This window comes from Hyalella azteca, unplaced genomic scaffold (assembly GCF_000764305.2).
Source record: "Hyalella azteca isolate HAZT.00-mixed unplaced genomic scaffold, Hazt_2.0.2 contig12448, whole genome shotgun sequence".
Taxonomy (NCBI): domain Eukaryota; kingdom Metazoa; phylum Arthropoda; class Malacostraca; order Amphipoda; family Hyalellidae; genus Hyalella; species Hyalella azteca.
Genome location: NW_025942407.1, coordinates 223,466 through 250,296, shown reverse-complemented (window position 1 = coordinate 250,296; position 26,831 = coordinate 223,466).

The window sequence follows — 26,831 nt, the reverse complement described above, 5'->3', positions numbered from 1 at the left end:
ATGAAACAACGTTGCAGGGACTTGTTTTTGCTCGACATAGCGCGCCTTTGTGGAGACGTTCTCTCGATCGTGTTCCTCTGGCCTGCTAGGTCATCCATTTTTTATACAAAAATAACACTAGTGGTTAATAAGCAAACACCATGAAAATTTTTGAGAAAAATGATTTATTTTTGCAAGCCATTGTATGGCTTTTGGCGGGATGCACTATATTTTAATGGAACACTTGTTCATTGAGCTGTATACAAGTTGTCGAATGAATTACGCTTGTTGCTAAGAACATTAGCACTTGACTAGGAATTCATAGGCTGAATTGAGGCCAGATTTGATTTTATAATTAATTTATTCCAATGTGCGACATAAATGTCTTGAAGAATATTTAGGAATAATTTGAAAACATAAATTTAAAGTACCAAGATTCAACAAGCCTGCAAGAAAAAATGCTGTTGTGTATCAATTCTTTAATAACCACCGGTTTCGCTGTTTATGCGAAATTGAGATAATTATAAAACTGGTTGATTTTCCCGATCAAAATCATAATGCAATCCGAACAGAGAGGATAATTTCGAAAATTTCAAAATAACCGAAATTCTAAAAATTTTCCGTAGTCCTAGAATTGGAGCTAGTTCTAATACATATATAAATTATAATTAGTCAAGTAATAACGTCATTAAATCACATGAGTCGCAAATTAACCAGGAATTTGAATGAGTTGTGAATTCATAGAAAGTACCTTATAATATTATTTATATTTCAAACGCTTCGGATACATGTTTTTCATCATTAGTTACAAAATGTAATAGTTTTAATTTAGCCATTCGGAAGGCATAATTCGCAGGAAGGTCATGATATGTTGCTGGTAGAATATTCTGACACAGCCTACATATGTGCGAGGAAGAGTAAATAAGGAGCATTAATTTAGAATAGAAATCACCACTCAAGTTCAAAAAGTCCGAGTGGCGGTCCAGGCTTCCTTTATACTGGCTTGCTGTTTGGGGTCATTCTCTTAATGTTAATTCGCTCTTGGGCTGATGTGCCTTAAAGGTCAATTCTTTTTAACCGTTGCTGACGCCGGCGTGCCTTAATGGTCTATAAATATTAAACAGGGTACTATGCTCACTGAACGACCTGGCCTGAAGCTCAAAAGTACCACTATTTTTACCTTAATACCGGTTAATTTAGATATCCACGATGCAACCGATCACCTTAAAAAAATTCTGTGTCGGGAAGGTTTTGTTAGGTCGTTTACCACAGTGTACTACTTACTACATAAGGTCAAATACTGCTAAGCCGTGCATATTCGGATTATTCTTTCCCAAATCAAATTGTCATTCGAGAGTTTAGGTTGCTCTTTATACTGTGTTTGCATGGGGTGAAAGTGTAACAAGGTGTGTTCCTTCACGATAGTTGAATAAAGTGCAGCGGGAGTTGAACAAGGAGCAAGAATTCTTCTTGCGGGAGTATCACACAAGAATGCATTCAGTAATGAAAATTTCCTAAAGAATTACTGTTTTTGTTGAATGATAAAAGACGATCAACGAAATGTGATTCATACGCTGTTTTCGTGGAGCCTCCGCACGCGCGTGATGACATACACCATCACACACTCCTTTGCCCTGAGCTACTCACCTCTGCGCTGTCGTGTCAGCCCTTATGTAGCCCCCAGAAAAAAAGGGCCGACGCCCTCAAAACATTCATCTGCGTTTCTGTTTGCGGTAAATAAGTAACAACCTTATTTGAAATGTGGTATGAGTAAACTCTAAAGAGCATATGCTAACAGATAGAAATATATATCGCTCCATTAACTTCTGATGACAATCGCTGAACAATATGGTAGTATGAGTTCATTATTGTGTGTTTTAGAAGTACGTTCAGAAAAGGACTTCGCTGATATGTTTCCTAAGTGGCACCAAACAACTTGTGCGACTTCGACTTTGGTTGCGGGAAAAATGCTTCCTTGACATTTTATGACCTCTAATGACGGCTAATGTTTTCATACCGATACGCCTCAAATGTACTTTTCGCAATATATTACTGATCCGTCATTACGGAATCTCACAGCTAGCTGCTCGTGCAGAGCACCGCAACGTTAGCAAAGGATCTTCTGAATTTTAAAAGTAATACAAATACTCCGTTCACTTCGATCACCAGGCCTTGTTGCTTCCCTATGTATAATTTACGGATTTTCATGACTACCGTTCCTTGCTGCATGGTCGACCAAAGAGTAGTAATATTACCATATGTTAGCATCACTAAACAGCAACGGTGGAGGTATTATGACTTATGAGCATCGTCGAGTAGAATCAAGTACTGAAAAAATCATCTGTTCCGCAACATGAGAAGCAGTTTCGTCAGACATTCATCTCAGGAATATGAATATTTTAAAAGCTTTAGCATGGAAGAGAAAGACCATGTCCAGAAATTGTAGTGTACTGCAAGCTCAGTAAGTGTTATTTCTTGTGATTTGTAGGAATCGGGGCAGTGATCGATAAGCTTGATGTTCTTCATGTCGTTACGAATGAAAGTTGTCCGTGCAACCAGCAAGTAAATAAAAAAACACCAATATGATTTATGCTGATGAGGTGGTGCTTCTCTACGGTAATATCCCCAATCTAAATGTAAGCAATCACAGCGAAGAGTTCCTGGTAATCATGCCAGCGAAATTTTCCTTTGATAATGAAGTAATTAGTAGGATATAGATAATAAATGAGTAATAGTGCGAGCAGTTAATGTTTTCGCAACACGCATCCAGGCTGGTCAGCATGCACATGTTGGTCAATATGTGCATTTCAGGGGAAATGTGCATGTTTTAAATTATAAACATTCACAAATAAGATAAGTTTTTTCGCTCCTCTTCAAATATTACTCCACTAATCTTTAATGTTACCCTTTGTATGCAATCGTTAGGGGGATTATTTATTAATTATTACAGGATTATACCTTGTCAACATAATTATATGAATTGTTATTGTAACTTTATTAACCAGTTCACCGAATGAAGATAACAGTCAAAATTATTGTTTTTCTGAAACAACTGTAACGGCAGGAAACTTTTTAAATGGATTTTAAATGTACCTAACAAGTAGAGGTTTCTGATATAATACAGCACATCCAATTCTTCATTGGTAAAAGTTCTGGAGTTTTCATGAACCTCGAAGAATATTAGGCTTTCATTTATACACTGAGGCAATGGACGACATCATACATAGGGAACAATTTTCATTTAAACAGTAGTTCATGAAATTGTATCTTCATATGGAAACGAAATGTCGTTTCATATTATAATGGGGCAATAAATAGGAATTAACTTACATGTGTATAACAAGTTGAAAGAGAGAGCTGCGCTGAAAACCTGGCGCATAACGAATAAAAAATTTGAGTTCATGATTGATTTGAGGTTCCTCAATCAATCATGAGCGACGGTAGCGCCGAGAGGAAAGATGGTGATGGTTGCTTTCGGCGTCGCAGAAATGTTTAAAAATGATAGAAATATTTAGTTGCAATAATTTCAAAAATAAAAATGCAATTCATTTTATAGCAGTCTTGTGGACCTGGATGGTCGAGACAACGCACAGCAATATGAACGCCAGCGTCTGTACACATGGATCCAGGTCAACATTTTTGGATCCAGGTCAACACTGCGTTCCAGGTCAACATATTTGGCCAACGCCAAATTTTAAAATGTGTGTTGTAGTTCATAGTTTGGGTACGTTTTTTAGGCAAAGTTGGTGTGCCATGCGTGATCAAACGCTTTTTCAAACGTCTCGGTGAATCAAGTCTATATTGCGTTTTTGCAGCGGAATGTACTTGTATATGGTGGATGTCTCGGGTAGTGCATGTAGCGAGTGCAGTATTTGTGCTTTTGTATTTCCTGAATCACTGCTCTCTCGGGTATAGTGTGTTGTGTGTCTGGAGGTAGCTGATGAGTCTGTTGTTGAGTATTTTGCCTCGTAACTTGCCATGAATGTCTAGGAGGAAGACTGGTCTGTAGTTCTTGGCCAGATGTTGGGATGTATTGGGCTTTGGGATGAATATATGCGAGTATCATTATTGCAAGTTTGAGTGAGAAAAGTAATTGGCAGAGATACAAAGATTGATTACGCAGAGAAAGTATTGAGTCATGTTCCGAGATATTTAAGTTGCAGGAAGGTCATAGTAGAGGGCCAGGTTATATTTAAGTGCGGAGCCAGTGTTTGAGTTCGGCAGTGGTGATGGGAGAGAAGTCTGGTGGTGTGATTTAAAGAGATCACCTGTGTTGTATGGTGTTATGTGAAGTCTAATGTTATTCATGTGCTCTTTAATGAAATTAATGTGTTCAGTGTTGAAGTCGTCGTAGTCGGTTTTAGTGGATATGTTTTGCTAGTGTTGTCTAAATATGGGTTCGTTCTCATGGGGAGTTTCTAGCTGAATGTTATCGTGTTTGTGGTAGGGAACTAAAAGCTTCGTATTTGAGCCGTGGTATTCGCTTTACTGACCTCCAGAATTGTTTGAGGTCTTTCTGGAGCTCGCGGGTTGTGATGAGTTCTTGGCCTGTTGTTGTTTGCGGGTATTGGTGTACAGTTTGTTGTTTAGTGCGCAGATTGGTGGGCAATATATTGAGTGCTATCTTTAGGCGTTAGTTGATATGTGTTGTGGGGTGGCTTGGTAGTAATGAGTCAGGATTAGTAGATTTTCGTGAGTGAGTTTAACGAGTATGCCGAGGATGATGCAAAGCGTGATTCTGGAGACGACAGTGTCTGTGGCGTCTGTAAGTAGTTCCGTCCTGTCGTCAGCGTGGGTGATTAGTTAGTTATGAAACATTAAGCCGATGAATCGACGCATTGCTTTAGAATAATAAATTAGGGGGTTGTCCTCATTTAATTGGGAGCGGCGGTAACGTCAGGAGGAACAATCGTGGCGTTGGGAACGATCGTTGGGTGAAGCTCGGGGGTCTCAGCGTCGCGGAACTGGATGGTCACCACCACATACGACAACATAAACGCCAGCGTCTGCACACACGGATAACAGGGCCATATTTTTGTGAATGACAATTTCCAAATTCATGTTGTACTTTATATGTTATTTCAACGGCATTATAGAAAAAGGAGTGATGTAAAATATAACTATATAAGAGGAGTGATGTTGGAAAATAATCGAATTAAATGGATGAATGGACGAAATTTGTCTGCCACCAGCAAGATCCTCTTCTCATACTAAACTAACTGAAAAATTCAGTTGCACTAATAATTCTTCTATGAACGGCATATATTTATGTATTATACATTTTTTATTTGAGGTAATGATTTTAAAGATTATACATTCAAAATCAACCGCACAATTCTGAAAGAAATATGCAATTATGATTTAATTGCAATGAAAATCATGGCATCACTCCGACTGCGAGAAGGCAACAAATTTGATGCCTCAAAGCGAATTGGGTGGAAGTATAGTTATTCTTTTTCATCAGCCAGTTGAGCTGAATAAACAGAACCTGTAAAAACTTCACCGTTATCTAAGTCAATTTCAACGAAATGATTTCTGTGCAGCCGCACATTCTACGCACGTTATTCAGAAAATATCGTTTAAACGTAACACTCCAGTGGGTGCTTAGGCTTCTTACAAATTTGTTACGACTTCCCGTTACTTTTAGCTACTTTCCTTGCTTTAAATTAAATTGAAAGAACTCTATTTAATTCATGCGTGATGTAACGGTCCAGTTGAACACCATTTAAAGACAGCGTTCCAAGAATGTTTCTAGAACTAGTGAAGGTCTTGGAGAATTGTTGTGCAGTGGCAAAGGGATTATTCTGTAGGGATTGCAGTTTCGTGCCTCCATGTCGGTAAATATATTTATGCCGAGCTATGTTTCGACACTATTAGAACATACCGTGTATGTGCAGTGGAACAATAAAATTGATGTAAAATAAAATAATGCCATAATGGATGATAGAAGCAGGAAATTTCAAAAGAGGTGTAAAAAATTCAGAGCTTACGTTCAGGAAAGAGTTCCTGCCGATTGTGCCGAAGTTGCAGAGCGTCAGTTTACGGGGCCTTTACTTTATTGTAGCGCGAGGACGATGCCAGTGTAAGGCTGTAAATACATTAATTAGTGATGTTACATAGGTCAAAATTAGAGTTAATAGCATTTGAAAAGTATTCATCAATTTACATCTTAATAGGGTGTGATAAGGGAATTTTAGAGCTGGGTCATCATTTAAGTTTCGAGGAAGAGTGCCATGACTGATCGACTTTTTCATTGTATAATTAAAAAAAAACAGTTTTCCTTGCGATTCTCAGAACGATAAGAAGCTTCATGCAGGACGCACAGAGTACACACCTCATTCATAAGTCACCTCAAAGTGCTAGTTAATATAACCTTATAACTTCCATTAATTTCTAATCAGGCAAAGTAATCACTCTACTTCTCTCGAAAAAAGCTCGTAAATCGCTGACTATGTAGTTACCCTGGTTTTTCCGTTAAATTTCATTCAATTGCTGGCAAATTACCCTATGGCTGTCATCAATAATCTTTTAGTGCTAGCTAATTACTTCCTTCTCTCACTAATCATCTTAAATAATTGATTTTTTTTATCTAAACGGACCGCCTTTCTAATTAAGTTATACTTATCTACTAATTATACTAATTATCAAGTGCATGTGCTCGCCAATTACCCGTTCTAACCGTTCATAATCTTAAAGGGCTTATTACACCTTTCCTTCATTATATTAAAGGAATAACAAATTAACCTATTCTCAAATTTGCAATCTTTAAGAGCATTTCAAAAACCCTATTCTTCCGATTATTATCTTTAAGGCCTCACCAATACCCTCTTCTTTCGTTAATCATCTTAAATGGTTTACTAATTAGATTGTACCGTTTTTTTTTTGTTGGAATGGTGAGTGTGGGAGGCCTTTATAAAAGAAAAAAAATTAGATTGTTCTCGGTGAATTACATGCAAAAGGCTTAATAATTACCCTAATTCTAATGGGTATTACCTTAGTGGCCTCAATATTTTATTATCCTCTTTTCCGCTTCCTAATGACCATCTTCTTCAGTTGATTACCTTAAAGGGCTAAGGGTACGCACACAGTGACAGCAGGTTGCCAGCGTGCTGGTTACCTGCTTAGGCTGGCGCCTGAAACCATAGAATACAGAAGCCTATTCGTACAGGTTTTCACTGTGAACACTTACATTATTATTCTATGTTCATTCTTGTGGCAAGTTGGAGCAGGTTGCCCGCACGGGCAAACCTGCTTTCACTGTGTGCGTACCCTAACTTTAATGATCCCCCCTCTTCCAGCAGTACTCACCTGCAGGCGCTGGTCGTCCGACAAGCGGCTTATGAGCCTCCGTAGATTTACTATGAATTTCTCCTCCTGGGAATTAATGCAAACTTTAAAATCACATAAGGGGAACATGGCGTGATGCGATTACAAGTATATCGGTCTTTGCGTCTATTCTGATCAAATGCTAGGAATTGAATTACTTATGGACATTACGTCAATTATCGTATAATATTCTGAATTTAACCACCCACTGATATTACTTTCTTTCGAACGGAAATAATAGTGATAAATAGTAATGACTCAAGACGAGTTGAGGTGTTGGTGTACGAGCTTTTGCCACTCAATTATTGTCTAATCATTAAGCTGTACATCAAAACTTTCCCAAAGACTGAAGTGAGTGGCCCAGAGCTGGGCAGCGCTACTTGGAAATGTAGCGGCGCTACCGCTACCGCTACATGCTCTAAATGTAGCGGGCGCTACCGCTACCGCTACACCCACTAGATTGTAACGGGCAATATGTGTCTCGACATTGTAGCATGTGATTTGCAAAAGTTATAAACTTTTTTAGAGTACCCCTTATTTGCCGTTTTCTATTAATTCCACGTTTTCTTTCATTTTTTTAAATTTACATGAACAAAAAGGTCTTAGATTACTGTTTTACATATGTGTACCAAGTTTCAAAACGATCGGTCTGTAAACAATAAAGTTTTGTTGGAGGGTAGCCGGTCCCCTTAAGTAAAATCTAAAGGCTTTATCTATAAATGTAGCGGTAGCGCTGCAGCGGCATAACCTCGTATCGCTACTTAAATATGTAGCGGGCGCTACCGCTACCGCTACATTGCCTTAAATGTAGAGCCGCTACCGCTACATGTAGCGCGCTACTGCCCACCTCTCATTGAACTCACCGCATCCGACAGGGCATCCGCTGGATTGTGCATCAAGAACAGGAAGCAAAGCGCTTCAGTAATGACGATAAAGTGAAGAGATATTTCTGGACCACCGTTCTTCATAGGCGTCAACAACAGGTAAATGCTAAACAGGAGGTCAGTAAGGAACCTAGAGGACAGGAAAATGAGATCCATGAATACACGCTAGTGATGAGCTCGATGGCCTGGTCGATGAGCAGCAACTGCTATGTTGCTCGATTCCCCTCAGGTTGCTTGAAGATGGCGACTGCGATCGGCCGGACATGCCACTTGCGTTCGACAGCGTAGTAATTGATATGGCGAATATAACATCGTTTCCATTAGCTTATTTTCGTATCCTGCAAGATTAGCAGAAAATTGCTTGAAGTTTCCCTCTAGAACGCCAACAAAGAAATTAAAACTAAGAATCAAAGTGAAAGCCAAGGCCCAAAAAGTTGTGAACGCAAATTTTTCGACCAAATAAATTAACTGCTCGTAGAGGGTTTCGTTTTTCGAGACTATAATTTTACTTATCACCGCATATAAGTCAGTCGAACGAGTTGCAACTAAACAAATTAAAAAGAAACAATTCGAGGTAAATTTGCATCGACGGGGTATGTGTAAATTACCAGCGTTATGAATCAGAGAAATAACGTGGAAAAGTTCCGTAAATATTCGCTGGCTGAATATGCATTTAACGACCGAAAAAACAACCATGACCGGAGCAGCACTGTACCAAGCGGTGAAGAATATCCTTGTCATGGAGCCATCTGAGTAGTCCCGAGTAGTGAGAACGAAGAGCGAACAAGCAATGTAGAGAACGTTCATCATGAAGTACCAGATAATTTTTCTCACATTCTTCAAGTACGAGAAATCGGCCTGCTGATATTGCTTTATAATCCTTGGTTGATCTTGTTTCATGACAACGCTGGCGTTGCTACACTCCTTCCCTTCTACCGTATGTCCGCTATCTGGCGCTATTACATCTGTATTTCTGTCTAGATACAAACCCATGTACTCGAGGGCCCAAAACCAGCGTTGCAGAGATCTTGTCTTCATTGTCACAGCGGAATAGGCGGAAATTTTGTCATGAAAAGAAATATAATAAGTTCGTTATCATTAAATTATCGGGCGTGACTGACCAAAAGGTTCAATGCAAAATTGTAACATTTCTTTTAAGTTTGCAAAAATCGTTTGTTCATGATACGTGTACAAAAATATGAGTGGGAAGTTTTAGATTTCGACTGATCAAATTCCGTAGCAGGCTACTATAGAGCGTCACGATGTGCACTAAACCTAATGAAGAGCCCCATGCCGCCACTTGAATGTACTTCACTTCTCTGATGTTTGTGTGCTCAATGAAAGACAAAAGCTCATTAATAACTGTTAGGCTTAGGGTCAACATGACAATCAATAGACATGATTGAATAATTTAGTACCTGGTACTCCCTTATCTAACCTACATAATGTTTAATCAATAAAAGCACAATGCCGCACCTATAGCAGTTATAAATTCAACAGTAGTTATATAATTTTTCCTCCAGTTACTCGTCACAGATCGTCAGAAAAGCAACATAAAAAATTATAAGCGAACAATGAAATGCGAAAAATTCACTGCTACAACAGAACGATGAGATTGGATAATTGCTCTAATGTAGCTGAAGATTAGTTGATAATTGGGTCTGATAACGTGGGTGGCCACCGTGAGGGGATTGCAGTCTTGGAGCGAGCGCTCGTTCAGCTCGTCAAGCTGTCATAAAATAATATGCGTTAAAAATTACTTTTTAAAGACAACACTTCTAAAGAGGCCAATGTCTGCGATATTAAACATGTACAATGAATATTTTTGAATTCTTTATTTTTATTTTTATTTATAAATATTTTTCCTGTTGATTTAAAAGATATATTTACTGTTTAACCAATATTTAATGCATTTGTTTCTAAATGGGAAGCACTGGACGAAGCAGCATATGGGAGCACGGATTATACGGGGCCAGCATGCCGTGCGCTTGTTGTCATTATTGCCGTCGCAAACTCATTCTATTGTCTTTCTCATTCAACTGATAAATGAAGGAAATAAGTTTTTTGAAGCAATTAGATGCTTTTTATCGCCATTGCAAGCCCCATGCTCATAATTTTCGCTAGGTTCTGGTCCCGACAGGTCAGGCTTACTGGATTCGCACCCAAACAGCCCCTTTTATTTGTGGTACCAGTCTTCGAACATAAACACAATTCAACTTAATGAAGTGTGTATGTATGCTCATTATATTTTCTTTCAATTCACTATGAGGTAAATTCGAGTGAAAGGTAGATGTTAGGAAATAAAAGTTAAATGTTTAAGTGGGGTTACTCCACTGATTATACGTAGCTTCCATAATGAAAGTTATTTTAAATAAATATTATATACCAGCTGAATATATTTACAAATAATCCGAGAAGCCATACAGAAACCATTAGTTTAGGAACTATTAAGTTCTAAAATTTTATAGTTACAATGCAGAAGCATCGAAATGCCAATTTATCATTGAAAAATATTTCCATATTACAAATGTTTTCGGGAAACCAAATAGTTTAACCAAAAATGCGAAGTCAATCCACTGTGATCGCAGTTTTTTCAAATTAGGCTTAAATCTTGATCAATTAGGTATGTTGGTTGGGCTGGGTGGAATGACGGCAGGTGTGGTATAGGAGTGATGGCGAGTGATGGACATATGAGTGATGGCGAGTGGAGTGATGGACATATGAGTGATGGCGAGTGGGGTGATGGCGAGTGGAGTGATGGACATATGAGTGATGGCGATTGGAGTGATGGACATATGAGTGATGGCGAGTGATATAGGAGTGATGGCGTTGCCAGGAAGCGTTGAATCGCAGGCAGGAGCTAGTCGCAGCCTCTTGGAACTGGATGGTCACCACAACGTACGAAAACATGAACGCAAACGTATGCACATGCTAATAAATCGGTTTTATCTTTGTTAAATGTTTGATAATAACCTTTCCTTCATATAAGAATAGGTATACCAATACGTAATAATATAAGAGGTTGAATCATACGTTCGAGTCAAATCCAGTGTTTCCACGAAATGCTTGATAGTATAAATCGTTTCCAAAAGTGTTATTTGATTCATTTTTAACTTTAAACAACCCGAGAGTTTCAATTCACGTTTTGTGGCAATAATCAGAGGTCAATATAAAGCAGAGCTCCTACAAGAAAAGGATTCATTGATATGATCCAATCTCACGATGGAAAAAGATGCTTCACTTTATGACTATTTTAACATTTTAAACTTTGCAAGATAATTGAATCAAAGAGAAAGTGATAAATGCAATGTGCTCGATGGGCCTATTTTACTCAAACTGTTTCAAATGAAGAAATACCATGCGGGAGATAGCAATATACGTGTTTTACTCCTGGTACTCGATTAGTAACCCGGTTTGCTTCTTCGATTTTAAAACGAATATTAGATTGAATAAAATGTAAGCAGCAGTTATTTCATCCCCCACAAACAATACTGGTCAATTGCCGTGCCCAACGAAGGTGTTAGGCATGTATAAGGTGTGCTTGTTGAATTTATTTTCGAGACATTATTATCTGGCGTCAATCTAGCCGCCTAGCGTATCGTTATATTCATTTTAATTATAAGAGATGATCGATCATCTGTAATTTAGACGTAATATTTACTTAACAAGATAGAGATTGATGGAAAAGTACTAGACGCTTACTCAGGTCTAGTACATTTCCATCAATTTCCATCACGTCATGTGAATATTACTTCTCAATTTCGGATGATCATCTCTCATAATATAACTATAAAGAATATAATGAGACGCCAGATTGACACGGGCCATCATTCCTCTGAAATATAAATATCAGATTCAATATGATGAATAACCGCCAAACAATTTTGCTCACATTGCAATACTAATTATTAACCTTCAGAAAAAATCTCCGGCCGATTGTACCGAAGTCGCAGAACGTACGATGCGCGGCCTCTGCGAAGACGACGCCAGGCTTTAGAATAAGTTGTTATTGTTGAATATTCCGCTTCATTCGAACAGACTAGTTTCAGAAAATTATTTGCACGTGATTGATCAACTGGCAAATATCAAATTCATACTTATCGTGTCGAGATTTTGAAGCAAATTAAAATTGTTTATAATATAATTGAGAATAATAATTGTAATAATTTTACTACACATAGTCAACTGAATACAGGTGGGTGGATAGCTAGAGGTCAGCATAGCCCAAATCCACAGTGCGATTCATATACGTTCCCGAGCGTAACGCAGACGGACATCTTCACGGCTTTTGACACAAAGCGCCCACCATAACAGCGCAGTTTAGTCACAGGCCGGAGCGCATACAGGCCGTAGCACAACTGGCCGGGGCGCAACAGGCCCTACCGCAACAGCTACTCCTATAACGTAACACCTGCCTGTTGCGGTAGGGCCTGTTGCGCTCCGGCCAGTTATGCTCCGCTGCTGTGAAGCAGTGGCTGTGTTGTGCAAAGCGGATTTACTGTTAGCCGAAGTTACCCACAGCTCATTGATCTGAGGCTACGTGTAGATATTGCATGCTGATGGTTGGTGTTGGGCCCAGGGCCTGTTTACGATTCAATTTTGTTAGCCACGGCTGCGCTCCCCGTACTAGCATATCTGAATTCAATTTAATAACATAAAAAAATGACAGAATGTTAGTTCATCGTATTGTCAACATTGTAACCTTGATATTTGCATCGCCAATTCTAAGCTATGCAATTTTATATGGAAATTGTAAATCACATGACATCAAATTCAGGTACGTGTCTGTTCGAAGATTGGCGTAGCGCTCACACCTACACCATAACGCCCATACCCTATCAAAATTTTGAGAATGATTAGCTTCTGAATTAAAGACGCCTTTAGCTCGCCCAGCGCATAAATTAGCGGCTCTGTGTCCGTCTGGTTGTACGCGCAAAATAAGCGTCTAATTAGAATCCGGTCATTGACCGAGTGATCTTGGGGCGATCAGCTAGGGAGCGCGCATATGGCACCTGATATAGATTCGGTACGGACACAGCCGAATCTGAAACTGGCATTAAAATATGCCCTTCCCTTCCCTCCTTGTAATGGGGGAAAGGGAGGGAGAACATGAATCGGTATACGTTATAGTTATGTGCAGACTAAACGGAAACATAAAACTACGAATCCATAAAGGAAGCACGAATTTGAAATGTTAATAGCATCAGTTAATAAAACTTCCAACCCCACCATTCCACATTACCCACAACATTCTCTAAGACTCTAATATTTACCAGAATGCAAGATTCTCCCTTATTACCCGAACAAAACAATCTCCTGTATTCACCAGCATTCGATCGACATTCTCACACATTGCTCACAACCAAACAGTCTTCAACATTCACAAGAACTTGGCAACCAACATTCTCCAATATAGAAGATAGACCCGTAGATTTCGACTTCTTGGGGTATGTTTCTCGGTGTTGTGCCAATGGTAGAGCACTGAGAAGGGTGCCCCGGGGAGCTGTGGTCTGCGCAGCGGATGCTCTGCAGAAACTGCTGGAGGCGGCGTTAAGTGAAGACAGTACTCCATTAGCGTGGGGTAGATTGCTGTCATTTGGGTGGATCGCGCTGCGGCAGCCGGAGAGCAGCGCTTCGTCTCACTCACTAACCACAGTAGTCAAGAGGCAGATTCGAGCATTTATTGAATCTGACCATCTGGTGGCTCCGGAAGAAAGAGTGAGGCGGGAGTCGGGAAACGGAAATCAAGAGCTCGGAAGACGAGTGGCCAGCAGGCTGGCCGATGGTGACATAAGGGGGGCTGTGCGTATGCTGGCTATTTATGACTATTTTAACATTTTAAACTTTGCAAGATAATTGAATCAAAGAGAAAGTGATAAATGCAATGTGCTCGATGGGCCTATTTTACTCAAACTGTTTCAAATGAAGAAATACCATGCAGGAGATCGCAATATACGTGTTTTACTCCTGAGCCATCAGCTGCTGGTGTACAACCCCAGGACATGGATTTGCGGCCTCCATACGTGACGCGAGTAATCAAGTACTCGATGAGCAACCCGGTTTGCTGGTTTGCTTCATCGATTTTAATACAAATATTAAATTGAATAAAATGTAAGAAGTTATTTCATACCCCACTAACAATACTGGTCAATTGCCGTGCCCAGCGAATGTGTTAGTTATATATAAGATGTGCTTATTGAATTCATTTTCGAGACATTATTGTCAGAAGTCTATCTGGCGTCTCGTTATATTCATTATAATTATAAGAGACGATCGATCATCTGTAATTGAGACGTAATATTCACTTGACGTGATATTAAGATTAATATTCACTTGACGTGAGATTAATGGAAAAGTATTATAGACGCTGACTCAGGTCTAGTACTTTCTCTCTATCAATCTCTATCTATTTACCATCAATCACTATCTAGTGTATTCATGAACGTTTTATGCACTGTTAAAAATTACTGCCTACTTCAGCGGAATTCAACAACGCCATTAAAAGAACATCGCCGTATACCTTGCTGTAAGCCTAGAAATATACATTCCTTGTAGACAAGGAATGACATTCCTTGTGTCGCATGATTCTATAGCCGACTTTCTGACATTTCCAGGGTTTGGATTTTTTGTTTTTAGGTGCATTTGTTAATTTATTTTTATAGGAGCGTTTATCCGCAGCGTTCTCAATTCCACAACCTGATATAGAACTTAGCATATCATCTTTAATTTGAACTGCAAGTTTGCAGATTATCAAAATTTTAAATGTTCATGAGAGTGTTATTGTTTCATAGTTGCCTAAGGTATCGAATTGTTGGTAAATTTTCCATCCGACCGAGAGTCGGTAAAACTGAATAACGTAAATTAGAAGGCTCCACTGGGGGAAGGCTCAGTGCAGTTGGTTACAAATAACAGTTATCGCTTAAACTTTACTTCTATAATTATAATGAATTTAGGCTACATCTTCACTTTCTTGAACATTACCTAATTTCTTAGTAATGAAGGTAAACTATTGCGTTTCATTAATTATAACCTTCTTTAATAATTAAATTTTGCGACTAGAAAACTGTTGCATTATAAAAAATTTGACTTCAGCAAAGACGACTGGTCTGATCTGTTCGCTTTTTATATGCTGTGGATAATTATTTCAGTGCAGCTTGCTTGAGTGTTTGAAAATTTACCGCTATACTCTTTCCGTCAATCGAGATATATAATTTAGAGATACTAGTTTACTCTCTCTTTATGTGACATCGCGGTAACGGCCTATATGTCGTGTTTCCTGTGAAGGCTTTATTAGCCTACAGTCCGTGAGAAGTTCGTCTTGTATCGTTACGGGCCGGAATAGCCAGTTGATTAATAAAGCTACTGTCTCGGTAGTGATGCTAATGGTACGACCGTGCCGTTAATGTACTGCAACCTCTGTTATCTGATCTGCCTGCATAAACTCTGCACTGCATTAACTCTGACCATCACGTAAATACTTTATTGCTGTTAGTATATATTTGAATGAAGTGGCAGTAATTGTAAGTGCATAAATGAAAAAACGGCTCTCCTGACATTCGCAAATGGCGTAGTCCCTCAGACACATTCTATGGAAGAGATCCATTGAGAGTCGACGAGCTAAGATGCAGCGCTATTTTTGACATATTTGTATGGTAGCACACAGATCAAGTTATCTTTTGACAAGGGCCGACACAAACTAAATATTTTAATCTTATTAGCGCATGGAAATCAAGGAGCAAAATTGAATTATCACTTAAGCTGGATGGCAATATCGATCGTTCATAACTTCATTTAAATAATTTAATCACGCATGAACACAAGAGATGCATGTCAAAAATTCAACTTTAAATTGTATGTTGTAGCACTATAAGGTCTTACGTAAATACAATGAAGGCAAAAAATTAAATATCATATGATGCATGCAATGCTTTCTTCACTCGAGTGAAGTGGGTGAAATTATCCTCCGCAATAAATTTCTAATTAAATTTAGACCTTGATCATTGGTTGGTTAGGTACTTTAATTGGTGGCGTTCACAGGCAGCGTCGTCGGTTGTGCAGGAGGAGGAGCGACGTTGAACTGGATGCACACCACCACGTACGAAAACATGAACGCCAGCGTCTGCACAACGGATACTGCATTAATATCTTTGTTCAAAGTGTAACGCTAGCCTCATAAATCACAAAATTATTAAGAGAACTTTCATTACCGGCATTTATTTTTTAGATGAAAAGGTAATATTTAATAGATGAATCTAAGTTGCTTGAGCACTTTTTAATCTATAACTACTTGTATATCTAAACCCTACATCAAGCAAAGCTAAGCCAGCAAGCGAGTCTATGGTTACCCTCCGATCTGCACGAGGACAAATTCAATCCGTTATTTAACTTATTGTCTTCAAAGCCAGCAATAAATCCGTGATTATGGATAAAACGATCGAGGCATGCAACCATTCTAGTTTTTAAATCACTGAAAATAGACAGATTACTTTCGGTTTACCATAATAATAACGCTAGAGGATTGAAAAAAAAGGATGGACGTCGTGAAAAAAGTATAGGAAATAAATTTTTTTATAAAATTATCAATCGTCTAGAATCTGTAAAAGTTAACAATTTACTGCGCTTTGATTACATTAATGAACGAACAATACCAAGCGTCCCACATCACTAGAAAAGTCACGTTTTAACATGAAAATATACATACAGTGGCGGATGTGGCTATACGACCATCTAGTTTTCTCTTAATATTATTTCTTGGATAAAAAATACTGATTTCTAATTATACGAGGTTAAACTACGTTAAAAAACGGTTTCAACGCTATACAATTTTGCACTATCATATTATAATGATAGCGGTTTCAGCGTTAATTAGTAGGCCATAGGCCTGTCGCCGATTCTTAACATTGCAGAACATCCACAGCTAGTGGTCTCGAACTCACAACTCACTGCTTCAATTCCGGTTTGCTTAATTAACCACCCTGCCACCCTGCCCAGTGCTCTATCCGTTCTATATTTAAGTACTTCTACTTACTTCACGGTTTCCCACGAACCAACTTCTGTTCCAGTGATCGGCATATTAGACTTTACTATCAATTCGAGACTGTTGACATTTTGCACTAATAGCAAAAATTTTTGCCGATTGAGAAATTACACGAAATATATGCATGACGAATATTTGTAGCCCTTATTAAGTGTGGAGAAAAACAGCTATAAGAACATATGCCGGCATATTGCTGCGACGGTGTAAATGTGACCTGCCTGGCAGACTGAGTGCACGTCACGCTAAATATTTTATTATTTTCAGAGCTCACGTTCAGGAAAGAGCTCCGGCCGATGGTGCCAAAGTTACACAACGAAAGTTTGCGGGGCCTCTGCAGCGCGAGGACGATGCCAGTGTTCGGCTGCAAAATAAATTGATTATTTCTGTACCGTGATTTGTAATGACGGGTGAAATTTCCGTACCGAATAACATAAAGAACTTTTTATCAACACGTACCTAATGAATGCTAGGCAGTAATAAACCAGCTAAATGATAGCTTCACTACATCGTTCAATATTTACCTGCAAACGCTGGCCATGAGGTAAGCGGTATATGAACATCCGCAAATTCACCATAAACTCTTCTTCCTGAGAAAGAATTTGAGAGTAAATACTGAGTGAATGAAATGCGGTGTGGTGAACATTCAATACAATTTCATGAAGTGTGCATTCCTTTATAAACATTTTCATACAGCTAACATACTGCAGGTTCAATGTCGATAAATTTATACGTTTATGAGGAGACACTCATGCACTTGAGACTCGAGTGAGTAAACGGTGAGCTCGGTTGCCCTTTATTCCACTTACAGCATCCGATAGCGCGTCCGCTGGGTTGTGCGTTAGAAACAGGAAGCAAAGCGCCTCAGTTATGTAGACCACGTACATCGTTATGGAGTCATCAGCTTGCATAGTCATCAGCAAGTAAATGGCGAAGAACAAATCGGTTAGATAATTAATGGACAGGAAAATAAGAATCCATGAATACGTGAGTGATCAGTTCGATGGCTTGGTCAATAAGCAGCAGCTGGCGTTCTATTTCCCTAAGAAATTCAGTGGCGGATGAGGCTTCTCCATACGCGGACGATGTGACAGAACCTGGAGTCGCGGGATACGTTGGCGCCACTGCGTCATACGCACGGAGAAAAGGTGCACGTTCTGCAAGTTTAGCGGAAGTTTGTTCTAAAATTTTTTTGAGAACGCCAACGAAGAAATTAAAGCTGAGTATCAAAGTGAAATTAAACGCCCAAAAAATGTAGTAAGAAAAAGAGACAATCATATATGTTTTCAGGAACTGGCTCTCAACTATTTTATCTATTATGTTCTTCATTATTCTGAAGTGGGTTGCTCGAGTTACAGCCAAACCAATCACTAGGCAGGAATTTGAAGTGACCTTAAAGGAGCGGGAGGAGAGCATATCTCCACAGTTGTACATAGAAGAAATTAACTCAAAAAGTTTAGTAAATGCACGTTGGCTTAATCTGCATTTTATAACACAAAACTCTGCTGTGATAGGGCTAACAAAATACCAAGCGGTCAGGAATATCCCAGACATGGATCCAACTGAGAAGTCCCGAGTGCTGCAGATGTAAGCGGAACAGGCGATATAAACAGCATTAATGGTGATATACCAGGCTAATTTTCCCACGTTCTTGAAGCACGACGCATCTTTCTGTTGTCCTCCGTCTGTCAACCAAGATTGATCTCGAGTCATGGTTTTACCTCCTCCGGTTGCGTTACTTGATACGTCGGTTACATGCAGCACCTCGACGACTAGGCGCACCGACCACATTTTTCAAGTCCAAATACAGCCCCATGAACTTGAGAACGGTAGACCAACGTTGCAGAGATGTCTTCTTCAGGACGTGTGCGGGCGAAGACATTGCTTCAGGTCCAGTGAGCATTTCAATCACAGTTTTTACAGATTTCGACTACATTGATTCAAATTTTTATGTTCTCCGGTATTTTTTGCGCATAAATTATTGCAGTTCTTCATGGCATCATTCACATTCATCTTATGAATGATAGACGTAAAATTGTTCAAAGGTTCGATGAAAAATCAACCGCACTCTATGATATTAAACTGTTTCTAAATCTCTATGGAATACAATGTTACTCTCCATAACCAAGTCTGGACGCTTACTGAACGAAGGAAGTGCCCCTTCAGCTCCATGAATGCGTACTTCTGTAATCGTGAGCCCAACACACTAGACAGAGGCACTTGACGTGGAATAAATTTTGAATGAATGCATGGAATTTTCATGACACGTCATATGGAATGAATGGATCTTCCATTGTCAACTTAATTCACGTGCAATCATTCACATTTAGTCAATTCACATGCATTTTTCATGACCTTGTTCAAAATTTTGATAGCTAAACGGGACTGATACATAGTTGCAGTTATAGTTAAAACCTAGAAATAACTGTTCTAACTTAGAAGTGTTTGAATCTTCTTACAAGATTTTTCTTTAAGATATAAATTTTAGAATTTTAGGTGTATACATTTTTAATTTTAGGTTTGGTGGTCAACTAACTGCATGTACGATCAATGTTCAAAGCAATTCGAGTATGTGGCTCAGGCTTTTACACTAACTATTATAAACATTCCAATGAAACTGGACGTACTGATGAGTTTAGGAGTAAATGTATTGCAAGCCGAAAAGATTCAATCACTAGGTTGGTAATTAAAATATGCCCCGTATAAACTGTGTTGCGGTTTTGACGTTATTTGGTTTCTGATACTAAAGCAAATAATGAAGTTTGTTTAATACAACTTAAACTCACGTTTTATAGGAGCGTTGTAGTACGCACATCTGCTTCAAGCAAATTTTAGTGTATATTTACATTTATTGTTTACTATATTTCGTTAGCTGTTGGTCGATTTGTAGAACGATAATTAGAAAAACTTGTATACACAAAAATGATCGTGTATATGTCTGATGATATTTCATGTAAAGGACAGAAATACTCATATGAAAAGCTGGTTACAACGTTTAAAATTAATAAAAAGTAAATGCACAAACAAATGTTTACTTTTAATTGAGAAAATCTGGGGATTGGATAACGTTTAGAAAGCGCAAATATCATTATATTTTTTAAGTTCATGCGATTTTATTCAAAGTTCCTTAACGGAATGCAACAAATTCGAATTTATTTTTCATTAAGTATCTTGAAAATTCCGCGTAAAAACGAGGATTACTGTCAGGCTGTCAATGCTATTTATAGCTGTCACATCGCCAGCGATAAGTAATCCTCAAAAATTTTTAAATCGTTATCCCCAATCTCTTCGTACAGAATCCAGTTAGTGATCTTTAATCTGCGAGTAATAATAGCCTTTTTTAAAGGAGACCCGTTCCAATCCACATCTATTAAAGACCTCCCATTTACTTCCATGTCTGATATTGATAGGAAAAATACTTAATAATTTTGGATAATAAACAATTTACATGTATGTAATTAAGTTCTATGTAACGTGGCAAGTTTCACGACTGGAACGCAATATTTTACTATGACTCGGCAAAATTTTTAAATAAATCCCAGCTTCTGTATGGAATGTAGAAGGTGAATTCCGGTGATTTCTGCAGACTTCAACCCCTGCACTCTACAGGGGAAACTAAACAAAAGTAAGCAGCGGGATTGCTCACCATGATGAACGCGAGTTTAACTTTTCATTATGAACGGTACAGAACATTATTAATCCAGAATAGAAATAAAAATACTAATTTATAAAAAAATGTGCCGTTGGCAACATATGCATTACAGGTTGAATAATGAACAGATAAGATCATCGCTGCATTGAGCGTAACTATCGTTAAGGTGCGTGCGTACAATCACGCATAACGAAACTGACGAGAAAAGCAAGTTCAACAACGAACAAATATTCTAGTGTGTATAAAATATAAATGAACATGGCAGAATAAATTAAGTGAATTTAGCAGTGTAAATTTTATTGATAACTATACAAATTTTGGTTTGAACCTATGTTCAACTATAATTCGATGGTTCACCATCATCTGTGGGATTTATAATGTATTCGAGGTGATGGTATTCGTGACGATTGGATATCGACATGACGCGATTCTGACTAACGAGATTCGGGATGACTGTACTCTAAAATCTCGGGTTATCCATCCTAAACATCGCCGGGCTAAGAGCTAGTTTGAATTGGAACAAGATTAGATAACTGTTTCTATATACAATTTAGAAAAATATTTCAACCCGTCTAAAATAAGCCAGATAATATAGCGCAAGTTCTTCTTCACACCGTGCCGCACTTTTATTCATAAATGAAAGTTCTTCCTCGTACTTTGCAGCGCTATAACCATCGCATCGCCAGCAGAGCCACAAAGAAACGATCATTATTCTGAATGAATAAAGCTGTCATGATTGAGTAGCCTGTGTGTCGTTTTGAATTATCTTAAATTGTTCTTAAAGTTTGTATAGAAATATTCTTGTCGCATTGTCGTTCCCGATGGAGCTTTAAACTTTAATCGCTTTCTAAGCGGGCATATTTGAAAGTAGATTTGTTAATGTCCATTTCAATTTGCTTGTTCGTTTTCTCCGCTGCTAGTAACTTAATTTCTATTCCAAGTTGGCTGCAGTCTAACTGCATTTTAATTCAAGTCGAAAGCAGGCTGCCAGGAAATGCGATAATTTATGTTAATGGCATTATAATTTTCTAATTATTTTATTAGGGTAAGTTTATCTTACATAGATGCAGGGCCAAACAAAGTGAGAGGTTAAGTGGGATTGGTGTGCTTGCTGACTGGCAGGTTGCGTGCAAACTAAAGCGCCGCGCTCGAGTTCGTACAGGCAAAGATGATTAAAACATGCAAGGCGAGTCGAGCGTGAATTTGTTCGTAGTTACTGTCAAGGTGCTGACAAAATAACTACTGCGGTCTCCCTGTACCTTGCATAGTTTATTGTTCACACATCATCAAGCACACAGAAAATTACTCATTTTTATATTTCAGCTTTGACCGAGGAAGTTCCTATAAATTCTAGCAAATCAAAGACGCAGTGCGAGACTTGCATTCGCTTATACAGAGAAACTAGAATTTAGATTGGCCACAATTTACGTCAAGAATGGTTAAACTCGTGGAAGATGCATAAAGTTAGCATTACTGCTTGAAAATTCTTTGGATTTTATTTAGAGCTTAAGAACGTAAATGCAATTATAGCTGCCAATCCAGCTTTAACACACCCGTATACTGCCGACGACCATCCTATTTTTTTTATTACCACGTTTTTCTTAGCTCGCTTTCGTGCCCGTCTGCCTGTCCGTCTGTCTGTTTGTGATGATAAAATCTTGCAATCGATATTTCACCAACTTTCCCGCTAGCTAGCGCACTGAAACTTTTAGGGAAGCTCAGCTCCCGATGACAATACTATAATCAATAATTTGTTGCACGTTTCCAGGCGTATTTATTCAATGAAATGTCGACCGAGAAATTGTGGACGCTGCTGCCGCGGTGACGCGGTGCGCTGCTGTTGTGATGGCGAGACAAACCTGGCTTAAATACAAGACCATTTCAGGACCCGCTTGCCTAACTAATATTACTATCGCTTAGCGCCGTTCATTCATTGCTTCTTTTATCGTATTTTAATGTCTTTCATTACCGAACCTTTCTTTATTACAGCCACGCACCCAGATAAATACGGGAACAACAATGTATCCCTAAAACAAATAAGTGATACCACATAGGACCTTAATTTGGAGCTAATACAATAGAATGTAACGACAGTCAAACCATCCACAAGCAAGAGCGAATACTTTTTGCAAGAGCGAAACATTCATATTATGAACCTGGACATTTCTCATAATAATAGGTTAAAGCTGTCTTTGAGTGGCAATACCACCGTTTTCATAGGAAAATATTTTAGTACGAAGGTGACGCTCTGCACAATAACGCGGTGACAAGGCACGTCGATATAGGTTGAACTTTATATTTTCCGAAAACTTTCCACACTACTACATAACAGGCAGGTTTATTGCTATCAATTTGTTAAAAGAATTCTTGGACAAAAAACATCTGTCCTTGAAATTGACTACATATGTATTCCTGAATCCTGATGGGTAATATAAGCAATTAACTAGACCATCGACTAAAATGGAAGAAGACCCCATGCATCAGCATATTCAGAGCATCATCATGGTAGCCGCTCTCTTGCAGTCTAATATGGTTACGTAGCATTCTAGTAATGGTCTTCACGTTCACTGACTTCGTAATTCACACAAGGGCATGAAACTATAGACATTTAACACAAAAACAAATTTAATTACAGCGAAATTCTGCCAAGTTTCGCCAAACGGGTTTCAAGCTAATGTCACAGGCTTAATGCCGCAGATTGAAATTATTTGCATTTTCGTCTGCAAAAAGATTAAGGGCTATTACATACAGTAATAAATCCTACAACCATTCAAATCTGATAAATAACAATATGACAAATTTTCAGCATCTCCGCAACATACCGTACTGGTCGGTGTCGGGAGCAAAGTGACACGTAGAGAAAGAGTGATGCTGAAAACTACTCAAGATAAACAAATGCTATACGAGATGCTTCAAACTGCGGCTACAATCATATTATGTCGGCATGTTATATACCTAAGCAATCCTTCCCGAACGATCGATCCTCAAAGTTTTCTACTCACTCATGGAGATAGTTGTTTAATTCGAATCAAAAAAGCATATAAAAGTTCAAAAATTAATCCTTTTTACTTGTATCAAGAGATTTAAACTTACTTATTGATTATTCGAGAAAAAATATAGGTCGAATTATGGCTCGTGCTAATCTGAGCTCCAGAGAAAATCTCGAGGAATGCTTAGATCAGCTTTGCGGATGGTGCTTGAGAATTTTCTAGGAGTATATGTTTGAAACTTTTACGTTCTCTTCTGGGATTTAATTAAAATTAACTTCAATTTGTGATATCATTCCACTTGCGACATCGATTAGGAGTACCGTAATATGCAAGCATCGATTTACAGATTAATGAAAAAGACTGACGTACGGTAAATAAATTCAGTTTTTCGTAACTATGCTAATAATGTTGAGAAAACAAACTGCATAATGATTTATACATGCCTGTTTAATTAATTTAACAACACAGAAATGACAGCGCTGTATCCGTGCGTGCAGACGCTGGCGTTCATGTTGTCGTACGTGGTGGTGATCATCCAGTTCAGAGACGCGCTGCCGCCCGCGCAGCCCTCCACGCTTCCTGCCAACGCTACCGTCACTTCTTCTAACTCCCCCACCACTTCTAATTAGCTAACGATCATCTCTAAGTTAAATATTAACTCAGCATTTTGAATGAATTAAATCATTCGCTATTAAAAAAATGTCGGACATAGTTTTGCACATAGCACGAATAGCCGACAAGTCAGGCGAAGGCTCTGTAAATCAAATGGTATGATGATGTTGTACGTTCAATTTAGGTATAGGTTCATTTTTCGGCAGCAATTAAGTAATACCTCGTGCCAGTGAAAATATCAGAACTAATGACTAACCATCCGACCTGATGAGAGTTTCTATACACTGTACATAATTGCGATATGATGTTGACGTAACACAAGGAAAAGAAATTGCACACATAGCAGGCAGAACGATTTTCATGTGTATGAAAATTAAACTTTAAGCATATAAATACTTCACCTTCACACTTCTGCATACTTATTAGATGAGTATGTACAGTTTACTAATTAAGAAATTTACTGATACGGAACACATAAAAAGATCACAGTAATTGGTGATAGCTTGTGGCATACATGTATATAATTTAGTTACTCCTAGCGACCTAATTCGGAATGCGGGAGAAAGATCGAGATATTTAACTCAATCCTTTACGAATTGTTTTCATCGCTCATCTCTTCTACGTCATATTCATTGTTATGTGCAAGAAGTGTATCTGAAATCCTCCGTTTCATTTAAAGAGATATACGAATAATCATGAATAGCTCAACATACTTAAGTAGGGCAGTTATCAGCTGAAAAGAGTCTTTCCGACATGACCGTGCTCCAAGAAATGCAATTTAAAGATATAAAGTGTAATATGCTTAATAAGCGCTTTCGTGGCGATTATATGTTGTAATGCATTATACAAGAATTCAAATCTCAAGACAATTTCAATTGTAACTAAAATAGGGTTTTAAACGATTCCTCGATCATCAAGTTTGGTTTATTTTAAAAAGTCATCAATATTTGCCCACATATTGACCAAAGACATGAACTGCCACTGCTAGATTTAAAGGATTTCAATTCCTACATCTGAGTTCACAATTTTTAAGACAATTATTTATTAAAAAATCTAGAGATGAATATTGCGTTTCATTAATTATAACCTCCTTTAATAATTAAATTTTGCGACTAGAAAACTGTTGCATTATAAAAAATTTGACTTCAGCAAAGACGACGGGTCTGATCTGTTCGCTTTTTATATGCTGTGAATTATTATTTCAGTGCAGCTTGCTTGAGTGTTTGAAAATTTACCGCTATAATCTTTCCGTCAATCGAGATATTTAATTTCGAGATACTAGTTTACTCTCTCTTTATGTGACATCGCGGTAACGGCCTATATGTCGTGTTTCCTGTGAAGGCTTTATAAGCCTCCAGTCCGTGAGGAGAAGTTCGTCTTGTACCGTTACGGGCAGGAATAGCCAGTTGATTAATAAAGCTACTGTCTCGGTAGTGATGCTAATGGTACGACCGTGCCGTTAATGTACTGCAACCTCAGTTATCTGATCTGCCTGCATAAACTCTGCACTGCATTAACTCTGACCATCACGTAAATACTTTATTGCTGTTAGTATATATTTGAATGAAGTGGCAGTAATTGTAGGTGCATAAATGAAAAAAACGGCTATTGGACTACGCATCTTCAGCGACCACAGGCTCCTAATCTTTGCTGAGACAATTATTCTACTGTCTTATAATTTTGTGTAATGTGGTTTATAGCAGGATTTATTTAACTATTTATTACTCGAGTATTAAAGGGACCGTCTACCCTCCGGAAAAACTTCTACAGTTATTTTCCGATCATCATGAAACTTCACATACATACGTAAAATGTAAAAAAATAACATTTTGCTTGTATGAATTTTTCGAAAAAATTGATAGAAAACGTGATATTCATAGAAAACAGCCAAAAACGGGTACTATAGAAAATCTATCTCCTCCTACAAATATTGTCCTACAACATCGAGACACATATCATTCAATTCTTAAAGACCATACCTCATTTCCCCATAGTTTTTTTATGCACGTTTTTCCCATTTTTTCACTTTTTCCCTGCCCTCCCCACCTTCTCCCCATATATAAGACGAACCATGCATAAATTCAAAAAAAGGGATGGCTAGATCGATAGGTATGGTCTTTATGAATCGAATGATATGTCTCTCATTGCTGTAGCTCAAAAACTGTAGGAGGAGATAGGTTTTCAAAAAGACAAAAAAACGAAAATTTAAATGGTTCAGGAGAGCCAAATAAAGTAAAATTCATTGAAAACAGAAGAATATGCTCAAAAAAGTCTTGATATTGTAGCCCAAGCTTTTTCCATTGCCAATTATTTGCATTCAGGGTACCAGCAAGCGTCTTTAGACCTATTTATGT